Source organism: Ambystoma mexicanum, chromosome 7p (assembly GCF_040938575.1).
Source record: "Ambystoma mexicanum isolate Mex_15411 chromosome 7p, UKY_AmexF1_1, whole genome shotgun sequence".
NCBI classification, from domain to species: domain Eukaryota; kingdom Metazoa; phylum Chordata; class Amphibia; order Caudata; family Ambystomatidae; genus Ambystoma; species Ambystoma mexicanum.
Genome location: NC_090939.1, coordinates 205,268,501 through 205,280,840, shown reverse-complemented (window position 1 = coordinate 205,280,840; position 12,340 = coordinate 205,268,501). Strand labels below are relative to the sequence as shown.

The following is a 12,340-nucleotide window of genomic DNA, read 5'->3' as shown; positions in this document are numbered from 1 at the left end:
GGGGGTAATAATTCACTCCCACGTCTCTATTATCTCGTTATATGCAGACGATATGCTATTATACATAAAACACCACCGGCTAAATTTACACCTCTGGTACAAGAGATCTGCCAGTTCGGTGACCTCTCTAGTTTGAGGATGAATTGGGCCAAATCAGAAATTGGCTCCCGCTAGCCCCTGGAGTACCTCAAGAGGATATAGGGAGATGCTATTAGATGGTGCCCTCAGGGAATTCGATATTTGGGAATTTCCGATTACCCCATCCCTGACTGACTTAGGGAAAATTACGTCAAAGTGCTTGAGAATCTGGAACACAGGGTGGAGGCATGGATCGATCCTCCTTCCCATCTCCCAGCCCACTCGCATATCATTGGCCAAGATGGTGGTCCTCTTAAAACTTCTCTATACATTTAATAATGCACCGACCTGGCCACCTACTGGCTTTTGGGCCAACTTAAGAACCTGATGATCCGTCTTGTCTGGGCAGGCAAACAGGCTAGGATAGCGTACAATAATCTAACCCTACCCTATGAGAAAGGGGGTCTGGAATATCCAAATTTGCATATCTACTTCTTAGCCACACAGATTCAGTATTCTACCTGGTGTTGGCCCCCATCCACTGAACTCGCGCATATTCGGCTTGAAAAGGCGACTACATACCCAAATGATTTAAAAGAGGTTGTTATGGGAGGGCCCACTCAAGGTGGACAAAGCCGAGATCCAACCGGTGGAATCCACTGTTAGGGAGAATTCTCATTCTATGGCTAATTTCCCTTACCTATAGAGTCCCCCAGCAGCTTTGCTAGATTTGAAGGGTTTGTCTTTTTCTCCTGCTAAGAGTGAGACTCTTTTTCCCACTCTTAGGCATTTTTGCTATGTGTCTTCTAGGCTATTTTTGTGTTTTATGTCTATGGGGTTTTTTCTCACCTCCATAGGAACCATCTTTATTCACATGTGTTACAGAGCACCCTCCGTGCAGTGACACAGGGGTGTCGTAGCGACCCCCAAACATAGACTCCATACCCTGGGACGGACTACTGTCTCCCAGGGTATGTAAAGTCCCACTTGACTTTACTAGTCAATTTTTATGAACTAAACCAGTACAACCCATCTTAGTATGGAGGTACTGGAAAAGGTTAATAGTTTTTCCCTTATGTTTGTTTTCGAGAGGGTACCGTACAGTCCCTCTCTCAAAAGTTTCTGGCTGGTGGCAGTGGTTACTACCGTAAATATTCGACCATGAATATTTTCCTATGGGATTTTCCCATTGTTCGAGGCTACCACATTTTCTGACAGCCTCTAACATACCGCCGGTGCATTTTAATATTAGCATTACTCCGGTAGGTTTTATTTGCCAGAACTTTAATATAACTTCTTTCTCGTGTCTTTGTCTAAACTCCTAACCCAGGTCGGGGATCCTTTGTTCGTCCTTTTGGCGGGCTTCTGCCAAGAAGCCCTCCTTTCACCGCCACGGAGTCTGGGGTGGGTCCATTGTGCGGGAAGGGGAGTAGGACCCCTGGACAGGGTTGCCTCAGCAACCCATGTCGCACTCTATCCTGATAGGCTGGAGGGTCTCCCGCCAAGATGACCACTCCACTGTGTGAGTGACAGCTAGGCTATATGAATGGGGATCTTTTTGCATAAAGCAGAGTCCTGAGGACTGGAAGAGCAAGACTTTGCCACTGGAACTAAGAAGCCGAAGAGGAGAGAAGCCAAAGGCATCTGCAAAGACAACCACCGGTGAAGCCCTGCTGCAGCGTCTCACCACTTTTCTCCACACGACGAGAGGAGATCTTCATCTGCAAGAGCCTTCTTACCTTGAGCTGGTGGGGCCAACCAGTTTGCCAATCGCATTCCCAGACCTGCCTTGGTCGAATCGCCAGTACCCTGTACTCAGAGGCCGGATAGCCAGGCATCAGTCCACCCGGACCGTGATTTAAGGGAGCATACCTTTTATTCATCGGGCAGCACAGTGGCTGGTTTCATCCCTGGGTAGTGCAGTAATTCGAACCTTCCTCCACGAGGAGAGCCTCTCTTCTTCTGCTGGATCCCCTAAACTGCAGGAACTACCAGGAACAACCGCCATCGCGAGAGCCACTTTTTCATTTTAAAGGTACATTGTTCCGCCAGGCCGCCCTTTCTTCGCGGTAGAGCTAAAGGTGTTTTAAATCCTTTACCTACCTGTTGGGTTGGCCGCCCCTCTCTCTTAACATTGTCTTTCATCTTCTGCATCCACCTTTTCAAAATCGTTAATCAAAGACTTGACTGCAGCTACAAGAACATTTTGCTCCTGGGCCCTTGCCCTGTACCACGGACTCTGGCTACATGTGTTAGAACTGCCTTCTCTAGATTGCTTCTCAACTAGAACTGTGTTGGTGCACCTACTTCTTATAACCACCCTTTCCTTCACTTTTAACTCTTGTGAAATGCCATTTTGCTCAGTTTTCATTTAAGTAGTTTCTATACTGATGCACTGCCTTGCTTAAACTGGTTCACAAACTTATGGGAAGTGTTGCTAGGGTGTGTAAGAAGGCATTTCTATATAACTTGTGCTTTCCCTTCCTTGTGGGAAATTGCTAGAGTATCCCTTGTGTGTGGTTTTCACTGTGCCGTTTTGCTCAGTTTTCACTCTGGTTCACTTGGTCTACAATTTAACTAGGGAGTGTGTATATTTTCTCTTTGACTCATTTTAACTTGCTCGATGACTGTGATAAATGTGTTTTACTAGAAGTGTATAAAATAAATATCTATCTACTTTTTTTTACTACAAAGCTTTGGTCAGTATTTCCTTGTGTCATAGTACTGTAGGCCTATTGTGTAAACCCTGAACACTGCTCATCTCCCTCTTGAGATGAGTCTGACTGCTCAGCCACAGCTACCAACTAAATATCTGTGGTACAGAATGATACCAAAGAGGATTTATTGCTCTCACCTGTAGTCTTAATCTTCCCTAAGGGAACTGCACAGGATTCTGCCTAACATCCACCTACAAGGCATGGATGCAATTGTGGCACATTGGGGGTGGGAGGTTCTCCACTCCCCGGTGTTTGCCATATATAGAGTACGAGGTGTCCTGATTATTCATGAGAAAATAGTTTGGCTTCACTTTGAAAGGCTGGGGGTGCACACGCTGGGGGATCTTATACACGAGGGGAAGATCATCTCTTGAGAAGTTCTAAAGGGCAGGGGGGAATGGACAGCGGTTACAATGCTTTTGTATTTTCGACTAAGGAGGGTGATGAAGTCTAGGTGGCCCAATTATCCGAATGCTCCTGCTACCTCCTCTGTACATGTCACCAACCCACCAGCTGTCGGGAAAGTGGTTTCCACTATCTATAGGGGCATTAGAGAATACTGAACTAGGTAGTTTTAGGGCAAAATGGGAAACCGCACTGGGTAGAGTATTGTCGGAGGGGCAGTGGAAGATGCTCTGTATGCAAACGCACAATATGTCCTTGAATAATCGCTTTCTGGTAACATTTTCAATTTCTGTATCAAGTGCATTATTCACTGGTGCGTCTGCACAGGTTCTACCCTGACCGGTCCTCTTAGTGCAATAAGTGTGCGTGTGACCTGGATTATTTCTTCCATAAGGTATGGGGTTGTCCACAAATTCTGTCATTTTGGTCTGCAATAGAGATGGCAATGTGTCAGATGCAGGGCGCCCAAGGGCAAGGCTCTCCAGAACTGTGGTTGTTGGCCTTGACAGAGTGGGCACAAAACTGGTCGGATGTTAATGGGGATGGCGTCAGTGGTGGCTAGATATTTAATTGCCAAGAACTGGGGGAGGCGTAAAGCTCTGAGTTTTAGAAAATGGCTGTGTTGTATGAATATGTGCGAGAAGAGAAGCGCAATAAGCAGTATCCTTGTCAGCGCAGCAGACCACTGGACTATTGAGGTCCCCTCAGATCTTACATGACAGTCAGCACAGAGGACTCGGATCCGGGGGGGGGAGGGTGTCACTGCGGAGGTCTGAACACAATTGGCGGCCCAGGGATCAAGGAGGGATCCTTGCGTCTGTGAACTGGTCGGGTTTATCCGTAACTCACCAATGAAGGGACAAGGCACTGCTGGGAAGGATTACTTCAAAATTATCAAACCTATCTGTTGAATGCGCTCGAATGTCGTCTATTTGCGTGTAACTGCCAGTTGTACTGTGTTGCCTGGTTTGTATTTAGTTTATTTATATAGCACACCTGGCCCAGAGGCATCTGGGCGCATGATGGGTTTGTGTTGGGTGTTAGGGTGGTTGGGGCAGAGGGTAGTACAGATGGAGAGGGGGGGGGAGATAATAGTGGAATATGAAAATGATAAAGAGAGTTTAAAACACATTTTTTAAAAAACGTTTTGAATAAAGCAGCTCTGCCATTGGAACATGAATATATTGCTAAAGTATGAAATGCCCTCAATCATGGTAACATTACCTGCTCCATAAATCAAGGGAATGGCGTGATTTGGAGAAGTTGGTACCCAGCTGTAGGATATAGGGTCCAAGGCACGAACACAGGAACAATGAAACCAGCAAAGGGAGTAAAAATAAGTCCCTTCCCATTGAGTCTGCATATTCCTCACTAGCAGTTTCCATTGCCCACAACTCCTACCATTTACTTTCAACTACAAGGTTCACTACTTCAAACTAGTCGTCACTATCGCTTTGGTCAAATACATACCATGGATCTTTAAAAAGGCAGTACTGATCCTGAGCCAGTCACAAATACAAGATGTTACAAATAACCGTATTCAAGTTTCTCCATTAAACGAATATCCATTAAATCGTAGTCACATGCACAACCACAAGGTGTCTCCCTCATGCAAAAACACATACTAAAATGCATCCTTCCTCCAATTACCAATAACAGCAGCTTCTGCAACTCTAAAATCTTTGTTAAAATACAAAAGTTATTATCTGGTCTGTACATGACCAATAAAGTTCTTTTCAGACTCCCTTAACCTGTGGCTCTCCAGACGTTTGGTAGTAGGATTACCGATCTCTCACCATGCTGGGTACGGGTGATGGGAACTGTATTCCTGCCCAACTAAAGAGACAAACGTTGCAGACCCCTGGCCTGCAGCATATGACACCTGTATAAGAGTTTGGATATCATACTATTTCAGGTGTGGTCGCGACAATTCACTGTGTGCTGCAGCCTTTCTGGAGCAAGACAGCAGTAAATGTGAACTGTCTGCTTTAACCCTCCCCTGACAGTTTCAATACAGACTGAGCTTATTAAGATCCTTCCAATTCTTCATCCAGTCCCCTAACCTAAAACATATAAGATTCCAAGGTTCAGTCGATCTCACTTCTTATAAATAAGGTTCTTGCTCTGCTGGGTTCTTAATCTGAAAATATAGCACAAAAGCGCTCATGCTAACAGGCTATTATAAATGTTATGATTGCTAGTGTTTTTCTGCCTCGGTTTTAAGTACATCCATGAATGCATTCCATGCCAGAACCTCGTTTGCAAATTTTTGAGAACTTAAGTTCCAGACTGCCAGTTTTCTAAACCATTGCATATTTGTTACCCTCTCCCCTCACCCACAGTCCTAGTGATTAAAGTTTCAGCAAAAATGTTATGACACATACTTTGTGTAGTAGGCATACACCCAAGCAGATTTTCGGAGGTTGTTACCAGGCACACCCTGGTTACGAGCTTCATACTTTAGGGGAACCCTGCTATGGCACAGATAAGTTTCTTTTGAATAGCTTCTGTGACAGGCTCAGAAACCAGTAAAGGAAGGGATGGAGCAGCGAGGACAAACATGGACCCCTCACACCCTTGGACAAGAGGCTCACCAGGACAAAAGCCTAAGCCAGCCTGGTCTCAGGTTTGGGAAGCAGGAGTTGGGGGGTGCCCAAGGTCGTGAACCTGCCCCCTCCCACTCATGTGCCACTAATCTCACCAGTGGTACCACCTGTTGTCTCCCAAATATTTCCAGTGCATTTTCTACAAAGGTCTTTCTTTTCTGTTGAGGAGGCCATCGCCCAACATGCAACAGCAAGCAACTGAGAAAATCCAGAACAGAGCATTTAGAGCAGATTCAAACCCCATCAGAACACGACTGAGAATCTACACACCAAAACAAAAATGACACATCCAGGACCCAACCTGGCAAACCCACATGAACCCCAGGCAAATGAGGGGCAAGTGAGGAGAGACTGCAGGGGGGACAGAGAGGCACGCAGGAAACAAACTAGGAGTGAGGAGAGACTGCATGGGGGGCGGGGAGACAGGAGAGGCACAGAAACCCTCCCCAAACCATACAGGCATTAAAACGCACCAATACTCGAGGAAAGACACGAGAAGAAAGAGCAGTCTGAGTTCCTAGCTTCTACCACATAAGAGAGGGTTTCAAACTGTAAAGGGAAAAGGGGGGAGGGTCTTAGAGGGTGTTTTGCCTCACCTGTGGGCACACCTCATGGGGAAAAGACAGGCACGGATTGGTGAGCGCTGCAGCCAATGGAAGGGGAGGAGGACAAACCACCACGAGCAAGACAGTATAAAGGAGACAGGAGAGGCAGAGTGTGGGTTGTTTGGGCAAGGTCACAGAAGGTGAAGGTGAACCGAGAGACCTGGGGGAAGACTGACAGAGGCACAGAGTGCTAGTGGCAGGGTTTAGTTTGGGTGAGGGAGAGTGGTACCACTTCTGTGTAGTATAGTGTAGGAAGTGGTGAGGGGCCTGTGTAGACAGAGGTGGTAGATAGCAGTAAGGGGGGGAATGGGGTTCGTATCTAGTGTGAGAGGGAACAGGTGTTAGGAAATAGTGAGGCTAGTAAAGAGGGGGTGTATGGGTAAGGTGCAGGAAAAAAGGGGGAAGGGGCTGAGAATAGCGAGTGTGTTTAGTGGAATGGTGATCAGGGCGTTACCCCCAAGTTCGGCTACAAAGAGGGGAATAGTAAGCCGTAGTACAGGGAGGGGAGGGTGCTGATAAAGCGAAGTGGGAGAGTGGTAGTGAGGCGAAGCAGCGAGTATTAGTGTGGAGGGAGAGTAGTAGTAAAAAGGAGGGAGTGGTAAGATCGGAGGGTGGAGGGAGGTGATCAAAGAAGAGCGGAAGACATTGGGGAAACAGAAGAAAGCCATAGGAAGGAGAAGGTGGGTAGAGTTGGACAGAGGAGAGTAGGGGAGGAAGAGTGTAGTAAGGAGAATATAGAGGCACACCCATACACCACCCTCTACAACCAACCATCAGTACTGTAGGGCCACCTAGGAAGTCCCTAGGGGAGGGGAGGTCAGATAGCCTGCTTTTAGGGAGACGTTTTTAGTTGAAGGCAGCGGTTAGGTGTCACCACTCAGTTCACTAACAAGGGGTTACAGGCGCCTGGGTTTGGGAAGGGGTTGTCAAAGGAAGGGAGAGGGTGAGAGAAAAAAAAAGAGAAAGACACCTAGCACCACACCCCAAACAACTTTTCCAGCCTGCTGCACTTCATTGAACAATCTGAGCGTCTGCATATTGGATAACCTATTGATAGCCTATACCCTCAAAAGAGAACACTGGATACACATTTTGTTGTCATTTTCAATATAATCCTTGAAACTTTCGGGAGACTCCTACAAGTTATTAAGGCCATCTGTAACACTTCTAATTGTGTGTGGCCCCTTAATTCAACCACATATAACAACACAGATGGGACCTTAATGTCATAAGGTTTCAACAGCTCAGTGAAAAAGCCTTATCATTATAATAAAATGACAGAAGTACAGCAAATTTTTCCCCTTTATGAGGATTTCAATTCGTATTCTGTGCAAAGGAGATTCCCAGGTAATCATGTTGTTTTATATATTTCTCGATTATTCAGACTTAACATTGTGACATCTTCTTTTAACAAAATGCAGCCCCGTAGTTTTCAGAAGGTTATGGTCCAACTTTAGTGAGTGAAAATAAATCTTTCACTTGGCTACGATGTAGGCCTGTGGAATGATATCCAAAAGAACTAGATCATCCAATGTAAAACTGCTGCCTTTTCATTTTGGGCGGTCTGCACATACTTGGGCCATAAAAACATCAAAATCAGCCAAAAATAGAACAAACAGCATTGGACCCAGCCGACATACCCAATGTACACCCCCTGATGGGGTGAATGGTTGAGAGAACTGGCTTCCACATCTCACTGATCCCGGTGCCCTACCATAGGAAAGTTGGAAAAGCCAGTCCCGCGAGTCAAAGACCTGTCTTATGTCAAGGAACCCTACATAGAAATGGCCTTGCCTACAGTTTTACGAAGCAAATCGATCAGTGGGTTACCAGACATTTGGTCGAAAAAAATTGGTCGACCAGACAAATGGTCGAACCAATTTGGTCGAAAACCAAATGGTCGAATTTTTTTTATTTTCACTCCTTTTTTTTTTTTGTTGGGGGGGGTCCCCCCAACCCCCTTTTTTTCTAAAAAAAACCCTTTTTTTAAAAAAAACGAAAACCCGAAAAATAAATATATAATTAAAAAAAAAAGTCGACCAAATGTCATTCGACCAGTTTTAAGTCGACCAAATGACTGGACACCGATCAGTGGACAAGGCCATACAGCAATTAGTCGTGGAAAATAATGAGTGAAAGCCTCCCTGAGGTGGTGGAATTATTTCCATATCAATTGCCCAGTTTTGATCCCCAATTATCAGCAATTTAATGCTCTAACATATGGGGCAAACACACTTTCTCTAAGGCAACGCATTGGGGACAGAGAGAGCATCAATGTTGCAATATTAAATTCCCCTAAAAAGCTAAACATTCTTTGCCCCGTGCAATGCATTTAATATTTCAACAACAAAAACACCTGTGGCTCATTCGTGCGTTTTTTTCCAAGATAAGTCAGTTGCAATTTAATCGTTTGTTTAAAGGCATATCACGAAAAATTGACTATTCAACGTTTTTGGGACTTCGAATAAGAACAATTATTGAACTCATAGTTTTCACATTACTATTAGCTATAGTATTACGATAAAAGGAAGAGATGGGGTATAATAGTCACTATCCACGATCACACAGAAGCACATATCCAGTTCAAACACTAATGTATCACAATTAAACCTTCTACCACCATGTTCATTAGATAGCAAATAGAATCCGTTAGTGAGTCCCGCAACACAGCACCATTTCATGTAAAGCCACCAAGCAGACAGCACACAAACATCACCCCATATATTTAAACCACAATTACCTCCGATCCCCCTCTCACCAGCCCTTACTAAATCAAGTCTCTGCACCTGCCTTTTCCCTAGTTTCTGCCTGCTCTATTTCAAATTGTTTGTATATAAACCCCTCCCACCCTGCTCAGGTTTTTTTTCTCCAGCTTAACTGAACAGTGGCTGCTGGGTTGTTTCCGGGGGCAGAATGATCCCAGTGCTGGTGTGACACCGTTGTGAACGCTGATCAGTGGATCTTGGGAGTGGGGGGGGGGGGGAGGGTGGACATCCGGAGAGGTGGCGCCACTACGTGCAAGCGAGGTCCCAGGGCTCTGTGTCCTCGGTTGGGACATGCTGTTGCAAAACACACACACACACCCCTTTGCTGAAGCGTCCCCATCCCCATTCAGATCTTTTGACTGCCTAGTTGTTGGTATATGAGAAGGTGGTCAACGGCACGGTTCTGGCGCTGTATGGTGCGGCAGACGCTCATGGACACGTATGGGCACATCTGTTGCGCGCTTATGTGTTGCCGTGATTTCCCGTTGCAGACCGGTGCCAGCCGGCCTGGTCCACGTTCATGCATTCAAAAGCGCTGGTCTCATAGTGACTCCTCTGGGCTGTGATGGAGGGTAGAATGTGCACAGAGAAGAGGAGGCATCTTGAACCTTCCTCCTCGTCTCACTCCCCAGAAGGGAAAAAATGCCTGCTTTGGCCTGGATTCTGAAAACTGTACCAGCCAGGAAGGAGACCGTTACCAGGTTACTCTTAGTGGGTTGCTATCGCTTTGGATCTCAGTTAGATTCATTCTTCGAGAGATCGTTTAAGAGAGATAATTGCAAACAGTTCAACGGGCATTACAGTCTTTCCGTGGATCAGTGGGCAGCTTGTCTATGTCCGTCTGAATTATCAGATGACAAAAGCCTACCTAAACAAACAAGGGGGTATGAGCTCTCGCCCGTTGGACAAGCTCGTTACAGTACTGGGTGTCTGGGCAGATACACATCTACGGTCCCTGTGACAGTGCATCTCTATGGCCGAAAGCTTGAGCCGGAAATTCCCATCCTCAATGGACTATCATCTACACCCACATATTTTTCAGTTGGTGACCCAGAAATGGGGAATCCCTTGGTTGGACCTGTTTGCGACAAACGACAACAGGCAAGTCTATTAGTATGGGGCACTCACGTCTGGACCAGGCATTTGGGTCCAGTACGCACTGTCAGAGCAGTGTCCGGCTGGCCTTCCGTACGAATTTATCACATTTTCCTTGCTGGCGAAAGTATTCCAGAAGATCCAGAGGGAGGAGGCAGAGGTGTTGCTGGTGGCGCCCGTTTCGTCACACATGCCATGGTTTCCCCTACTGCGCCTCTTGGCAGTGGAGTCCCGTTGGTGTTTCCGATGGATCCATCCCTGCTTCTCAGACCACCTTTGTCCCAAGACATGTTAAAGCGACTGCATCTAGAAACACAGAGATTTAGCAGAAGGCGCTCCAACAATTAGGGCTGTCCAATGCAGAGGCAGTCCAAGAGTCCCGGCGGCCGGCGAGCCTGTCCTCTTACAGCATCACTGGACATCCTTCATCGTGTGGTGCTTGGCAAAAGGCTTGGATCCTGTCTTGGTGACCAGTATCATATTGCAGGGTTCAAAATTGAGGGGAGCTGGGAGATATTTAGCTCCTGCTTCTAGCATAGTAGAGCCTGGTTAGCTTGAAACCAACAGCTACCGGGAGTTTATTTTGGCTCCTAGGTGCCTTCCAAGCATATAAATGTGACAGCGTGTTTGAGAATGTTAATAAAGAAGAATTAGAACACATCTGATGCACATTTAAACACAATGGTTCATACCAAATGGACAGAAAATTAAAAGGAGCATCTCTGGTAGCGCCTGGTTCTCCTGTGGTAGCTCCTGGCTACTGGGTGATGCCCGACACCCAGGAGCTGATTTTAACCCCTGCTCATCGAATCTCAATTTCGAACCCCGATATTGGATTTCCTGAAAGAAGGTTTTGACCTGGGCTTGATGCCAGCGACATGGACTTTGCAATGGGTTGCGCTGTCATGGCTTTTTGGGGCCCATTAACTGAACTGGGTTCTGTTCAGCCTTTGGAAACAGGCTGTTCAAATGCTAACGCCTGAAAAGAAATCAGAAAGCGCTCGACGGTCGCTCAGTAAGATTTACCTCTGGTACTTCATCAGCGGTGGAGAACCCCTTTCAAACTCCTACAGGACGTGCCCATTAAGTTCCGGACATCGAAGGTGGCCTTTTTGTTGGCCATCACTTAAGCACACAGAGTATGCCAACTCGGTGCAGTTGGTCACTGTCCCGCCGGATAGAGTGGTGTTGCGCCTAGACCCCTACTTTGTTCCAAAGATCCTGTCGTCGCACCACATGAATCGTGTGGTCCACGCCAGAATAAGAATCCTTACATATGCTGGATGTGAAGCAAGTCATTTCGATTTACGTTCAACAGACTATGCCATTTTGGGAATCTCACAGTCTTTTGTTGGCCTTCGGAGGATCTGCAAAGGGCAGAAAGCCTTTGACTACTACCATCAGTCGCAGGATTAAGGCGACTGTCATGGAGGCGTATGCCCAAGCTGGGATCCCGCTACCAAAGGCAAATCCACGAGAGGAGTTGTGTCACATGGGCAAACTCATCCACTTTTTTGGCCCATGTTGGCTCCAATCGGGGGAGGAGGGGCTTCCACAGTCTTCATACCTGCTGTCCAGGCGTTGGGATGTTGAGGTGCTAATGTTTGTTTCTACCAATTATTAAAGGGTGTTTGCAGTTGAACTCTCTGGGTGGGCATGGTCCTTCCCTCCCATATACTGCTGCGTAAAACCTACATTTAGTAAGAACTGTGGTGAAAAGGGAAAAGGGGGGTCATTTTCTATTACATATGGTGATGTTCATTACTCCCAATTCCCCGAACACCACAGTTCTTACGGTTCCTCCTTGTTCCCACCCCCCACGCTGATGTTCTTGGCTTTGCTGCAGGAGTAAGACTGAGGGTAGGAAGGTAGGGTCTTATATACAAATGATTCGAAATGGAGATGGGAGAACGCGAGGAAAAAAGGCTGTCCATGGGCAGAGCCTTCATTTAATAGGGACTGTGGTGATTCTGGGAATTAGGAGTAATGAACATTACTATACATAATAGAACGTTATACTTTACCGATCTGAGATCGCACTGGATGGCAATGATGGCCTACAAGCCTTA

The 12,340-nt window shown here is 46.4% G+C and overlaps 1 protein-coding gene across 1 annotated transcript in view; it reads right to left on the bottom strand.

Annotated features, from left to right (window-relative positions):
- Positions 1 to 12,340, bottom strand: part of PSMG1 (proteasome assembly chaperone 1) — a 210,805-nt gene that overhangs the window by 183,794 nt on the left and 14,671 nt on the right. The gene's annotated exons all lie outside the window — the stretch shown is intronic.